The sequence below is a fragment of the Equus caballus genome, chromosome 13 (assembly GCF_041296265.1).
Source record: "Equus caballus isolate H_3958 breed thoroughbred chromosome 13, TB-T2T, whole genome shotgun sequence".
NCBI classification, from domain to species: domain Eukaryota; kingdom Metazoa; phylum Chordata; class Mammalia; order Perissodactyla; family Equidae; genus Equus; species Equus caballus.
Genome location: NC_091696.1, coordinates 21,273,953 through 21,288,183, shown reverse-complemented (window position 1 = coordinate 21,288,183; position 14,231 = coordinate 21,273,953).

Here is a 14,231-nt window from a genome sequence, read left to right as displayed (position 1 = left end):
TCGGTGAGGTAGGACTTCTGCTCTGTGTGTGCTACATTGCCCTAGAGCTGAAAGGCACAACGTGCAGGCTTCTTTCTAAAGGGCGAGTTGGGCCCCACAGCATCTTGCTTCCAGCTCTTTGGGAAGCTAAGAAACAACTCGCTCTGCACAGTGCTCTTACAGCCTACCGGGAACATCTCTTCCAAAGGCCTGTGAAACGCAGTTTCTTTGCAGGCCTGATCTGGCTGAAGTAGGTCTTCTGCTCTGGGTGTGCTACATTGCCCTAGAGCTGAAAGGCAGAACGTGCAGGCTTCTTTCCAAAGGGCGAGTTGGGCCCCACAGCATCTTGCTTCCAGCTCTTTGGGAAGCTAAGAAACAACTCGCTCTGCACAGTGCTCTTACAGCCTACCGGGAACATCTCTTCCAAAGGCCTGTGAAACGCAGTTTCTTTGCAGGCCTGATCTGGCTGAAGTAGGACTTCTGCTCTGGGTGTGCTACTTTGCCCTAGAGCTGAAAGGCACAACGTGCAGGCTTCTTTCCAAAGGGCGAGTTGGGCCCCACAGCATCTTGCTTCCAGCTCTTTGGGAAGCTAAGAAACAACTCGCTCTGCACAGTGCTCTTACAGCCTACCGGGAACATCTCTTCCAAAGGCCTGTGAAACGCAGTCTGTTTGCAGGCCTGATCTGGCTGAAGTAGGACTTCTGCTCTGGGTGTGCTACATTGCCCTAGAGGTGAAAGGCACAACGTTCAGGCTTCTTTCCAAAGGGCGAGTTGGGCCCCACAGCATCTTGCTTCCAGCTCTTTGGGAAGCTAAGAAACAACTCGCTCTGCACAGTGCTCTTACAGCCTACTGGGGAACATCTCTTCCAAAGGCTTGTGAAACGCAGTTTCTTTGCAGGACTGATCTGGCTGAAGTAGGACTTCTGCTCTGGGTGTGCTACTTTGCCCTAGAGCTGAAAGGCACAACGTGCAGGCTTCTTTCCAAAGGGCGAGTTGTGCCCCACAGCATCTTGCTTCCAGCTCTTTGGGAAGCTAAGAAACAACTCGCTCTGCACAGTGCTCTTACAGCCTACCGGGAAGATCTCTTCCAAAGGCCTGTGAAACGCAGTTTCTTTGCAGGCCTGATCTGGCTGAAGTAGGACTTCTGCTCTGGGTGTGCTACATTGCCCTAGAGCTGAAAGGCACAACGTGCAGGCTTCTTTCCAAAGGGCGAGTTGGGCCCCACACTATCTTGCTTCCAGCTCTTTGGGAAGCTAAGAAACAACTCGCTCTCCACAGTGCTCTTACAGCCTAGTGGGAACATCCCTTCCAAAGGCCTGTGAAACGCACCTTTTTTGCATGCCTGATCTGGCTGAAGTAGGACTTCTGCTCTTGGTGTGCTACAATGCCCTAGAGCTGAAAGGCACAACGTGCAGGCTTCTTTCCAAAGGGCGAGTGTGCCCCACAACATCTTGCTTCCAGCTCTTTGGAAAGCTAAGAAACAACTCGCTCTGCACAGTTCTCTTACAGGCTATCGGGAACATCTCTTCCAAAGGCCTGTGAAACGCAGTTTCTTTGCAGGCCTCATCTGGCTGAAGTAGGACTTCTGCTCTGGGTGTGCTACATTGCCCTAGAGCTGAAAGGCACAACGTGCAGGCTTCTTTCCAAGGGGCAAGTTGGGCCCCACAGCATCCTGCTTCCAGCTGTTTGGGAAGCTAAGAAACAACTCGCTCTTCTCAGTGCTCTTACAGCCTAGTGGGAACATCTCTTCCAAAGGCCTGTGTAACGCAGTTTCTTTGCAGGCCTGATCTGGCTGAAGTAGGACTTCTGCTCTGGGAGTGCTCCATTGCCCTAGAGCTGAAAGGCACAACGTGCAGGCTTCTTTCCAAAGGGCGAGTTGGGCCCCACAGCATCTTGCTTCCAGCTCTTTGGGAAGCTAAGAAACAACTCGCTCTGCACAGTGCTCTTACAGCCTACCGGGAACATCTCTTCCAAAGGCCTGTGAAACGCAGTTTCTTTGCAGGCCTGATCTGGCTGAAGTAGGACTTCTGCTCTGGGTGTGCTACATTGCCCTAGAGCTGAAAGGCACAACGTGCAGGCTTCTTTCCAAAGGGCGAGTTGGGCCCCACAGCATCTTGCTTCCAGCTCTTTGGGAAGCGAAGAAAGAACTTCCTCTGCACAGTGCTCTTACAGCGTACCGGGAACATCTCTTCCAAAGGCCTGTGAAACGCAGTTTCTTTGCAGGCCTGATCTCGGTGAGGTAGGACTTCTGCTCTGTGTGTGCTACATTGCCCTAGAGCTGAAAGGCACAACGTGCAGGCTTCTTTCTAAAGGGCGAGTTGGGCCCCACAGCATCTTGCTTCCAGCTCTTTGGGAAGCTAAGAAACAACTCGCTCTGCACAGTGCTCTTACAGCCTACCGGGAACATCTCTTCCAAAGGCCTGTGAAACGCAGTTTCTTTGCAGGCCTGATCTGGCTGAAGTAGGTCTTCTGCTCTGGGTGTGCTACATTGCCCTAGAGCTGAAAGGCACAACGTGCAGGCTTCTTTCCAAAGGGCGAGTTGGGCCCCACAGCATCTTGCTTCCAGCTCTTTGGGAAGCTAAGAAACAACTCGCTCTGCACAGTGCTCTTACAGCCTACCGGGAACATCTCTTCCAAAGGCCTGTGAAACGCAGTTTCTTTGCAGGCCTGATCTGGCTGAAGTAGGACTTCTGCTCTGGGTGTGCTACTTTGCCCTAGAGCTGAAAGGCACAACGTGCAGGCTTCTTTCCAAAGGGCGAGTTGTGCCCCACAGCATCTTGCTTCCAGCTCTTTGGGAAGCTAAGAAACAACTCGCTCTGCACAGTGCTCTTACAGCCTACCGGGAACATCTCTTCCAAAGGCCTGTGAAACGCAGTCTGTTTGCAGGCCTGATCTGGCTGAAGTAGGACTTCTGCTCTGGGTGTGCTACATTGCCCTAGAGGTGAAAGGCACAACGTTCAGGCTTCTTTCCAAAGGGCGAGTTGGGCCCCACAGCATCTTGCTTCCAGCTCTTTGGGAAGCTAAGAAACAACTCGCTCTGCACAGTGCTCTTACAGCCTACTGGGGAACATCTCTTCCAAAGGCTTGTGAAACGCAGTTTCTTTGCAGGACTGATCTGGCTGAAGTACGACTTCTGCTCTGGGTGTGCTACATTGCCCTAGAGCTGAAAGGCACAACGTGCAGGCTTCTTTCCAAAGGGCGAGTTGGGCCCCACAGCATCTTGCTTCCAGCTCTTTGGGAAGCTAAGAAACAACTCGCTCTGCACAGTGCTCTTACAGCCTACCGGGAAGATCTCTTCCAAAGGCCTGTGAAACGCAGTTTCTTTGCAGGCCTGATCTGGCTGAAGTAGGACTTCTGCTCTGGGTGTGCTACATTGCCCTAGAGCTGAAAGGCACAACGTGCAGGCTTCTTTCCAAAGGGCGAGTTGGGCCCCACACTATCTTGCTTCCAGCTCTTTGGGAAGCTAAGAAACAACTCGCTCTCCACAGTGCTCTTACAGCCTAGTGGGAACATCCCTTCCAAAGGCCTGTGAAACGCACCTTTTTTGCATGCCTGATCTGGCTGAAGTAGGACTTCTGCTCTTGGTGTGCTACAATGCCCTAGAGCTGAAAGGCACAACGTGCAGGCTTCTTTCCAAAGGGCGAGTGTGCCCCACAGCATATTGCTTCCAGCTCTTTGGAAAGCTAAGAAACAACTCGCTCTGCACAGTTCTCTTACAGGCTATCGGGAACATCTCTTCCAAAGGCCTGTGAAACGCAGTTTCTTTGCAGGCCTCATCTGGCTGAAGTAGGACTTCTGCTCTGGGTGTGCTACATTGCCCTAGAGCTGAAAGGCACAACGTGCAGGCTTCTTTCCAAGGGGCAAGTTGGGCCCCACAGCATCCTGCTTCCAGCTGTTTGGGAAGCTAAGAAACAACTCGCTCTTCTCAGTGCTCTTACAGCCTAGTGGGAACATCTCTTCCAAAGGCCTGTGTAACGCAGTTTCTTTGCAGGCCTGATCTGGCTGAAGTAGGACTTCTGCTCTGGGAGTGCTCCATTGCCCTAGAGCTGAAAGGCACAACGTGCAGGCTTCTTTCCAAAGGGCGAGTTGGGCCCCACAGCATCTTGCTTCCAGCTCTTTGGGAAGCTAAGAAACAACTCGCTCTGCACAGTGCTCTTACAGCCTACCGGGAACATCTCTTCCAAAGGCCTGTGAAACGCAGTTTCTTTGCAGGCCTGATCTGACTGAAGTAGGACTTCTGCTCTGGGTGTGCTACTTTGCCCTAGAGCTGAAAGGCACAACGTGCAGGCTTCTTTCCAAAGGGCGAGTTGTGCCCCACAGCATCTTGCTTCCAGCTCTTTGGGAAGCTAAGAAACAACTCGCTCTGCACAGTGCTCTTACAGCCTACCGGGAACATCTCTTCCAAAGGCCTGTGAAACGCAGTGTCTTTGCAGGCCTGATCTGGCTGAAGTAGGACTTCTGCTCTGGGTGTGCTACATTGCCCTAGAGCTGAAAGGCACAACGTGCAAGCTTCTTTCCAAAGGGCGAGTTGGGCCCCACAGCATCTTGCTTCCAGCTCTTTGGGAAGCTAAGAAACAACTCGCTCTGCACAGTGCTCTTACAGCCTACCGGGAACATCTCTTCCAAAGGCCTGTGAAAGTCAGTGTCTTTGCAGGCCTGATCTGGCTGAAGTAGGACTTCTGCTCTGGGTGTGCTACATTGCCCTAGAGCTGAAAGGCACAACGTGCCGGCTTCTTTCCAAAGGGCGAGTTGGGCCCCACAGCATCTTGCTTCCAGCTCGTTGGGAAGCTAAGAAACAGCTCTCTCTGCACAGTGCTCTTACAGCCTACCGGGAACATCTCTTCCAAAGGCCTGTGAAACGCAGTTTCTTTGCAGGCCTGACCTGGCTGAAGTAGGACTTCTGCTCTGAGTTTCCCACTTTGACCTAGAGCTGAAAGGCACAACGTGCAGGCTTCTTTCAAAAGGGCGAGTTGGGCCCCACAGCATCTTGCTTCCAGCTCTTTGGGAAGCGAAGAAAGAACCTGCTCTGCACAGTGCTCTTAAAGCGTACCGGGAACATCTCTTCCAAAGGCCAGTGAAACGCAGTTTCTTTGCAGGCCTGATCTGGCTGAAGTAGGACTTCTGCTCTGGGTGTGCTACATTGCCCTAGAGCTGAAAGGCACAACGTTCAGGCTTCTTTCCAAAGGGCGAGTTGGGCCCCACAGCATCTTGCTTCCAGCTCTTTCGGAAGCTAAGAAACAACTCGCTCTGCACAGTGCTCTTATAGCCTAGCGGGAACATCTCTTCCAAAGGCCTGTGAAACGCAGTTTCTTTGCAGGCCTGATCTGGCTGAAGTAGGACATCTCCTCTGGGAGTGCTACATTGACCTAAATCTGAAAGAAACAACGTGCAGGCTTCTTTCCAAAGGGCGAGTTGGGCCCCACAGCATCTTGCTTCCAGCTCTTTGGGAAGCTAAGAAACAACTCGCTCTGCACAGTTCTCTTACAGGCTATCGGGAACATCTCTTCCAAAGGCCTGTGAAACGCAGTTTCTTTGCAGGCCTCATCTGGCTGAAGTAGGACTTCTGCTCTGGGTGTGCTACATTGCCCTAGAGCTGAAAGGCACAACGTGCAGGCTTCTTTCCAAAGGGCGAGTTGGGCCCCACAGCATCTTGCTTCCAGCTCTTTGGGAAGCTAAGAAACAACTCGCTCTGCACAGTGCTCTTACAGCCTACCGGGAACATCTCTTCCAAAGGCCTGTGAAACGCAGTTTCTTTGCAAGCCTGATCTGGCTGAAGTAGGACTTCTGCTCTGGGTGTACTACTTTGCCCTAGAGCTGAAAGGCCCAACGTGCAGGCTTCTTTCCAAAGGGAGAGTTGGGCCCCACAGCATCTTGCTTCCAGCTCTTTGGGAAGCGAAGAAAGAACTTCCTCTGCACAGTGCTCTTACAGCGTACCGGGAACATCTCTTCCAAAGGCCTGTGAAACGCAGTTTCTTTGCAGGCCTGATCTGGCTGAAGTAGGACTTCTGCTCTGGGTGTGCTACATTGTCCTAGAGATGAAAGGCACAACGTTCAGGCTTCTTTCCAAAGGGCGAGTTGGGCCCCACAGCATCTTGCTTCCAGCTCTTTCGGAAGCTAAGAAACAACTCGCTCTGCACAGTGCTCTTATAGCCTAGCGGGAACATCTCTTCCAAAGGCCTGTGAAACGCAGTTTCTTTGCAGGCCTGATCTGGCTGAAGTAGGACATCTCGTCTGGGAGTGCTACATTGACATAAATCTGAAAGAAACAACGTGCATGCTTCTTTCCAAAGGGCGAGTTGGGCCCCACAGCATCTTGCTTCCAGCTCTTTGGGAAGCTAAGAAACAACTCGCTCTGCACAGTGCACTTACAGCCTACCGGGAACATCTCTTCCAAAGGCCTGTGAAACGCAGTTTCTTTGCAGGCCTGATCTGGCTGAAGTAGGACTTCTGCTCTGGGTGTTCTACATTGCCCTAGAGCTGAAAGGCACAACGTGCAGGCTTTTTTCCAAAGGGCGAGTTGGGCCCCACAGCATCTTGCTTCCAGCTCTTTGGGAAGCTAAGAAACAACTCGCTCTGCACAGTGCTCTTACAGCCTAGTGGGAACATCCCTTCCAAAGGCCTGTGAAACGCAACTTTTTTGCATGCCTGATCTGGCTGAAGTAGGACTTCTGCTCTTGGTGTGCTACAATGCCCTAGAGCTGAAAGGCACAACGTGCAGGCTTCTTTCCAAAGGGCGAGTTGGCCCCACAGGATCTTGCTTCCAGCTCTTTGGGAAGCTAAGAAACAACTCGCTCTGCACAGTGCTCTTACAGCCTACCGGGAACATCTCTTCCAAAGGCCTGTGAAACGCAGTTTCTTTGCAGGCCTGATCTGGCTGAAGTAGGACTTCTGCTCTGGGTGTGCTACATTGCCCTAGAGCTGAAAGGCACAACGTGCAGGCTTCTTTAGAAAGGGCGAGTTGGGCCCTACAGCATCTTGGTTCCAGCTCTTTGGGAAGCTAAGAAACAACTCGCTGTGCCCAGTGCTCTTACAGCCTACCAGGAACATCTCTTCCAAAGGCCTGTGAAACGCAGTTTCTTTGCAGGCCTGATCTCGGTGAGGTAGGACTTCTGCTCTGTGTGTGCTACATTGCCCTAGAGCTGAAAGGCACAACGTGCAGGCTTCTTTCTAAAGGGCGAGTTGGGCCCCACAGCATCTTGCTTCCAGCTCTTTGGGAAGCTAAGAAACAACTCGCTCTGCACAGTGCTCTTACAGCCTACCGGGAACATCTCTTCCAAAGGCCTGTGAAACGCAGTTTCTTTGCAGGCCTGATCTGGCTGAAGTAGGTCTTCTGCTCTGGGTGTGCTACATTGCCCTAGAGCTGAAAGGCAGAACGTGCAGGCTTCTTTCCAAAGGGCGAGTTGGGCCCCACAGCATCTTGCTTCCAGCTCTTTGGGAAGCTAAGAAACAACTCGCTCTGCACAGTGCTCTTACAGCCTACCGGGAACATCTCTTCCAAAGGCCTGTGAAACGCAGTTTCTTTGCAGGCCTGATCTGGCTGAAGTAGGACTTCTGCTCTGGGTGTGCTACTTTGCCCTAGAGCTGAAAGGCACAACGTGCAGGCTTCTTTCCAAAGGGCGAGTTGTACCCCACAGCATCTTGCTTCCAGCTCTTTGGGAAGCTAAGAAACAACTCGCTCTGCACAGTGCTCTTACAGCCTACCGGGAACATCTCTTCCAAAGGCCTGTGAAACGCAGTCTGTTTGCAGGCCTGATCTGGCTGAAGTAGGACTTCTGCTCTGGGTGTGCTACATTGCCCTAGAGGTGAAAGGCACAACGTTCAGGCTTCTTTCCAAAGGGCGAGTTGGGCCCCACAGCATCTTGCTTCCAGCTCTTTGGGAAGCTAAGAAACAACTCGCTCTGCACAGTGCTCTTACAGCCTACTGGGGAACATCTCTTCCAAAGGCTTGTGAAACGCAGTTTCTTTGCAGGACTGATCTGGCTGAAGTAGGACTTCTGCTCAGGGTGTGCTACATTGCCCTAGAGCTGAAAGGCACAACGTGCAGGCTTCTTTCCAAAGGGCGAGTTGGGCCCCACAGCATCTTGCTTCCAGCTCTTTGGGAAGCTAAGAAACAACTCGCTCTGCACAGTGCTCTTACAGCCTACCGGGAACATCTCTTCCAAAGGCCTGTGAAACGCAGTTCCTTTGCAGGCCTGATCTGGCTGAAGTTGGACTTCTGCTCTGGGTGTGCTACTTTGCCCTAGAGCTGAAAGGCACAACGTGCAGGCTTCTTTCCAAAGGGCGAGTTGGGCCCCACAGCATCTTGCTTCCAGCTCTTTGGGAAGCTAAGAAACAACTCGCTCTGCACAGTGCTCTTACAGCCTACCGGGAAGATCTCTTCCAAAGGCCTGTGAAACGCAGTTTCTTTGCAGGCCTGATCTGGCTGAAGTAGGACTTCTGCTCTGGGTGTGCTACATTGCCCTAGAGCTGAAAGGCACAACGTGCAGGCTTCTTTCCAAAGGGCGAGTTGGGCCCCACACTATCTTGCTTCCAGCTCTTTGGGAAGCTAAGAAACAACTCGCTCTCCACAGTGCTCTTACAGCCTAGTGGGAACATCCCTTCCAAAGGCCTGTGAAACGCACCTTTTTTGCATGCCTGATCTGGCTGAAGTAGGACTTCTGCTCTTGGTGTGCTACAATGCCCTAGAGCTGAAAGGCACAACGTGCAGGCTTCTTTCCAAAGGGCGAGTGTGCCCCACAACATCTTGCTTCCAGCTCTTTGGAAAGCTAAGAAACAACTCGCTCTGCACAGTTCTCTTACAGGCTATCGGGAACATCTCTTCCAAAGGCCTGTGAAACGCAGTTTCTTTGCAGGCCTCATCTGGCTGAAGTAGGACTTCTGCTCTGGGTGTGCTACATTGCCCTAGAGCTGAAAGGCACAACGTGCAGGCTTCTTTCCAAGGGGCAAGTTGGGCCCCACAGCATCCTGCTTCCAGCTGTTTGGGAAGCTAAGAAACAACTCGCTCTTCTCAGTGCTCTTACAGCCTAGTGGGAACATCTCTTCCAAAGGCCTGTGTAACGCAGTTTCTTTGCAGGCCTGATCTGGCTGAAGTAGGACTTCTGCTCTGGGTGTGCTACATTGCCCTAGAGCTGAAAGGCACAACGTGCAAGCTTCTTTCCAAAGGGCGAGTTGGGCCCCACAGCATCTTGCTTCCAGCTCTTTGGGAAGCTAAGAAACAACTCGCTCTGCACAGTGCTCTTACAGCCTACCGGGAACATCTCTTCCAAAGGCCTGTGAAAGTCAGTGTCTTTGCAGGCCTGATCTGGCTGAAGTAGGACTTCTGCTCTGGGTGTGCTACATTGCCCTAGAGCTGAAAGGCACAACGTGCCGGCTTCTTTCCAAAGGGCGAGTTGGGCCCCACAGCATCTTGCTTCCAGCTCGTTGGGAAGCTAAGAAACAGCTCTCTCTGCACAGTGCTCTTACAGCCTACCGGGAACATCTCTTCCAAAGGCCTGTGAAACGCAGTTTCTTTGCAGGCCTGACCTGGCTGAAGTAGGACTTCTGCTCTGAGTTTCCCACTTTGACCTAGAGCTGAAAGGCACAACGTGCAGGCTTCTTTCAAAAGGGCGAGTTGGGCCCCACAGCATCTTGCTTCCAGCTCTTTGGGAAGCGAAGAAAGAACCTGCTCTGCACAGTGCTCTTAAAGCGTACCGGGAACATCTCTTCCAAAGGCCAGTGAAACGCAGTTTCTTTGCAGGCCTGATCTGGCTGAAGTAGGACTTCTGCTCTGGGTGTGCTACATTGCCCTAGAGCTGAAAGGCACAACGTTCAGGCTTCTTTCCAAAGGGCGAGTTGGGCCCCACAGCATCTTGCTTCCAGCTCTTTCGGAAGCTAAGAAACAACTCGCTCTGCACAGTGCTCTTATAGCCTAGCGGGAACATCTCTTCCAAAGGCCTGTGAAACGCAGTTTCTTTGCAGGCCTGATCTGGCTGAAGTAGGACAACTCCTCTGGGAGTGCTACATTGACCTAAATCTGAAAGAAACAACGTGCAGGCTTATTTCCAAAGGGCGAGTTGTGCCCCACAGCATCTTGCTTCCAGCTCTTTGGGAAGCTAAGAAACAACTCGCTCTGCACAGTTCTCTTACAGGCTATCGGGAACATCTCTTCCAAAGGCCTGTGAAACGCAGTTTCTTTGCAGGCCTCATCTGGCTGAAGTAGGACTTCTGCTCTGGGTGTGCTACATTGCCCTAGAGCTGAAAGGCACAACGTGCAGGCTTCTTTCCAAAGGGCGAGTTGGGCCCCACAGCATCTTGCTTCCAGCTCTTTGGGAAGCTAAGAAACAACTCGCTCTGCACAGTGCTCTTACAGCCTACCGGGAACATCTCTTCCAAAGGCCTGTGAAACGCAGTTTCTTTGCAAGCCTGATCTGGCTGAAGTAGGACTTCTGCTCTGGGTGTACTACTTTGCCCTAGAGCTGAAAGGCCCAACGTGCAGGCTTCTTTCCAAAGGGAGAGTTGGGCCCCACAGCATCTTGCTTCCAGCTCTTTGGGAAGCGAAGAAAGAACTTCCTCTGCACAGTGCTCTTACAGCGTACCGGGAACATCTCTTCCAAAGGCCTGTGAAACGCAGTTTCTTTGCAGGCCTGATCTGGCTGAAGTAGGACTTCTGCTCTGGGTGTGCTACATTGTCCTAGAGATGAAAGGCACAACGTTCAGGCTTCTTTCCAAAGGGCGAGTTGGGCCCCACAGCATCTTGCTTCCAGCTCTTTGGGAAGCTAAGAAACAACTCGCTCTGCACAGTGCTCTTACAGCCTAGTGGGAACATCCCTTCCAAAGGCCTGTGAAACGCAACTTTTTTGCATGCCTGATCTGGCTGAAGTAGGACTTCTGCTCTTGGTGTGCTACAATGCCCTAGAGCTGAAAGGCACAACGTGCAGGCTTCTTTCCAAAGGGCGAGTGTGCCCCACAACATCTTGCTTCCAGCTCTTTGGAAAGCTAAGAAACAACTCGCTCTGCACAGTTCTCTTACAGGCTATCGGGAACATCTCTTCCAAAGGCCTGTGAAACGCAGTTTCTTTGCAGGCCTCATCTGGCTGAAGTAGGACTTCTGCTCTGGGTGTGCTACATTGCCCTAGAGCTGAAAGGCACAACGTGCAGGCTTCTTTCCAAGGGGCAAGTTGGGCCCCACAGCATCCTGCTTCAAGCTGTTTGGGAAGCTAAGAAACAACTCGCTCTTCTCAGTGCTCTTACAGCCTAGTGGGAACATCTCTTCCAAAGGCCTGTGTAACGCAGTTTCTTTGCAGGCCTGATCTGGCTGAAGTAGGACTTCTGCTCTGGGAGTGCTCCATTGCCCTAGAGCTGAAAGGCACAACGTGCAGGCTTCTTTCCAAAGGGCGAGTTGGGCCCCACAGCATCTTGCTTCCAGCTCTTTGGGAAGCTAAGAAACAACTCGCTCTGCACAGTGCTCTTACAGCCTACCGGGAACATCTCTTCCAAAGGCCTGTGAAACGCAGTTTCTTTGCAGGCCTGATCTGACTGAAGTAGGACTTCTGCTCTGGGTGTGCTACTTTGCCCTAGAGCTGAAAGGCACAACGTGCAGGCTTCTTTCCAAAGGGCGAGTTGTGCCCCACAGCATCTTGCTTCCAGCTCTTTGGGAAGCTAAGAAACAACTCGCTCTGCACAGTGCTCTTACAGCCTACCGGGAACATCTCTTCCAAAGGCCTGTGAAACGCAGTGTCTTTGCAGGCCTGATCTGGCTGAAGTAGGACTTCTGCTCTGGGTGTGCTACATTGCCCTAGAGCTGAAAGGCACAACGTGCAAGCTTCTTTCCAAAGGGCGAGTTGGGCCCCACAGCATCTTGCTTCCAGCTCTTTGGGAAGCTAAGAAACAACTCGCTCTGCACAGTGCTCTTACAGCCTACCGGGAACATCTCTTCCAAAGGCCTGTGAAAGTCAGTGTCTTTGCAGGCCTGATCTGGCTGAAGTAGGACTTCTGCTCTGGGTGTGCTACATTGCCCTAGAGCTGAAAGGCACAACGTGCCGGCTTCTTTCCAAAGGGCGAGTTGGGCCCCACAGCATCTTGCTTCCAGCTCGTTGGGAAGCTAAGAAACAGCTCTCTCTGCACAGTGCTCTTACAGCCTACCGGGAACATCTCTTCCAAAGGCCTGTGAAACGCAGTTTCTTTGCAGGCCTGACCTGGCTGAAGTAGGACTTCTGCTCTGAGTTTCCCACTTTGACCTAGAGCTGAAAGGCACAACGTGCAGGCTTCTTTCAAAAGGGCGAGTTGGGCCCCACAGCATCTTGCTTCCAGCTCTTTGGGAAGCGAAGAAAGAACCTGCTCTGCACAGTGCTCTTAAAGCGTACCGGGAACATCTCTTCCAAAGGCCAGTGAAACGCAGTTTCTTTGCAGGCCTGATCTGGCTGAAGTAGGACTTCTGCTCTGGGTGTGCTACATTGCCCTAGAGCTGAAAGGCACAACGTTCAGGCTTCTTTCCAAAGGGCGAGTTGGGCCCCACAGCATCTTGCTTCCAGCTCTTTCGGAAGCTAAGAAACAACTCGCTCTGCACAGTGCTCTTATAGCCTAGCGGGAACATCTCTTCCAAAGGCCTGTGAAACGCAGTTTCTTTGCAGGCCTGATCTGGCTGAAGTAGGACAACTCCTCTGGGAGTGCTACATTGACCTAAATCTGAAAGAAACAACGTGCAGGCTTATTTCCAAAGGGCGAGTTGTGCCCCACAGCATCTTGCTTCCAGCTCTTTGGGAAGCTAAGAAACAACTCGCTCTGCACAGTTCTCTTACAGGCTATCGGGAACATCTCTTCCAAAGGCCTGTGAAACGCAGTTTCTTTGCAGGCCTCATCTGGCTGAAGTAGGACTTCTGCTCTGGGTGTGCTACATTGCCCTAGAGCTGAAAGGCACAACGTGCAGGCTTCTTTCCAAAGGGCGAGTTGGGCCCCACAGGATCTTGCTTCCAGCTCTTTGGGAAGCTAAGAAACAACTCGCTCTGCACAGTGCTCTTACAGCCTACCGGGAACATCTCTTCCAAAGGCCTGTGAAACGCAGTTTCTTTGCAAGCCTGATCTGGCTGAAGTAGGACTTCTGCTCTGGGTGTACTACTTTGCCCTAGAGCTGAAAGGCCCAACGTGCAGGCTTCTTTCCAAAGGGAGAGTTGGGCCCCACAGCATCTTGCTTCCAGCTCTTTGGGAAGCGAAGAAAGAACTTCCTCTGCACAGTGCTCTTACAGCGTACCGGGAACATCTCTTCCAAAGGCCTGTGAAACGCAGTTTCTTTGCAGGCCTGATCTGGCTGAAGTAGGACTTCTGCTCTGGGTGTGCTACATTGTCCTAGAGATGAAAGGCACAACGTTCAGGCTTCTTTCCAAAGGGCGAGTTGGGCCCCACAGCATCTTGCTTCCAGCTCTTTCGGAAGCTAAGAAACAACTCGCTCTGCACAGTGCTCTTATAGCCTAGCGGGAACATCTCTTCCAAAGGCCTGTGAAACGCAGTTTCTTTGCAGGCCTGATCTGGCTGAAGTAGGACATCTCGTCTGGGAGTGCTACATTGACCTAAATCTGAAAGAAACAACGTGCATGCTTCTTTCCAAAGGGCGAGTTGGGCCCCACAGCATCTTGCTTCCAGCTCTTTGGGAAGCTAAGAAACAACTCGCTCTGCACAGTGCACTTACAGCCTACCGGGAACATCTCTTCCAAAGGCCTGTGAAACGCAGTTTCTTTGCAGGCCTGATCTGGCTGAAGTAGGACTTCTGCTCTGGGTGTTCTACATTGCCCTAGAGCTGAAAGGCACAACGTGCAGGCTTTTTTCCAAAGGGCGAGTTGGGCCCCACAGCATCTTGCTTCCAGCTCTTTGGGAAGCTAAGAAACAACTCGCTCTGCACAGTGCTCTTACAGCCTAGTGGGAACATCCCTTCCAAAGGCCTGTGAAACGCAACTTTTTTGCATGCCTGATCTGGCTGAAGTAGGACTTCTGCTCTTGGTGTGCTACAATGCCCTAGAGCTGAAAGGCACAACGTGCAGGCTTCTTTCCAAAGGGCGAGTTGGCCCCACAGGATCTTGCTTCCAGCTCTTTGGGAAGCTAAGAAACAACTCGCTCTGCACAGTGCTCTTACAGCCTACCGGGAACATCTCTTCCAAAGGCCTGTGAAACGCAGTTTCTTTGCAGGCCTGATCTGGCTGAAGTAGGACTTCTGCTCTGGGTGTGCTACATTGCCCTAGAGCTGAAAGGCACAACGTGCAGGCTTCTTTAGAAAGGGCGAGTTG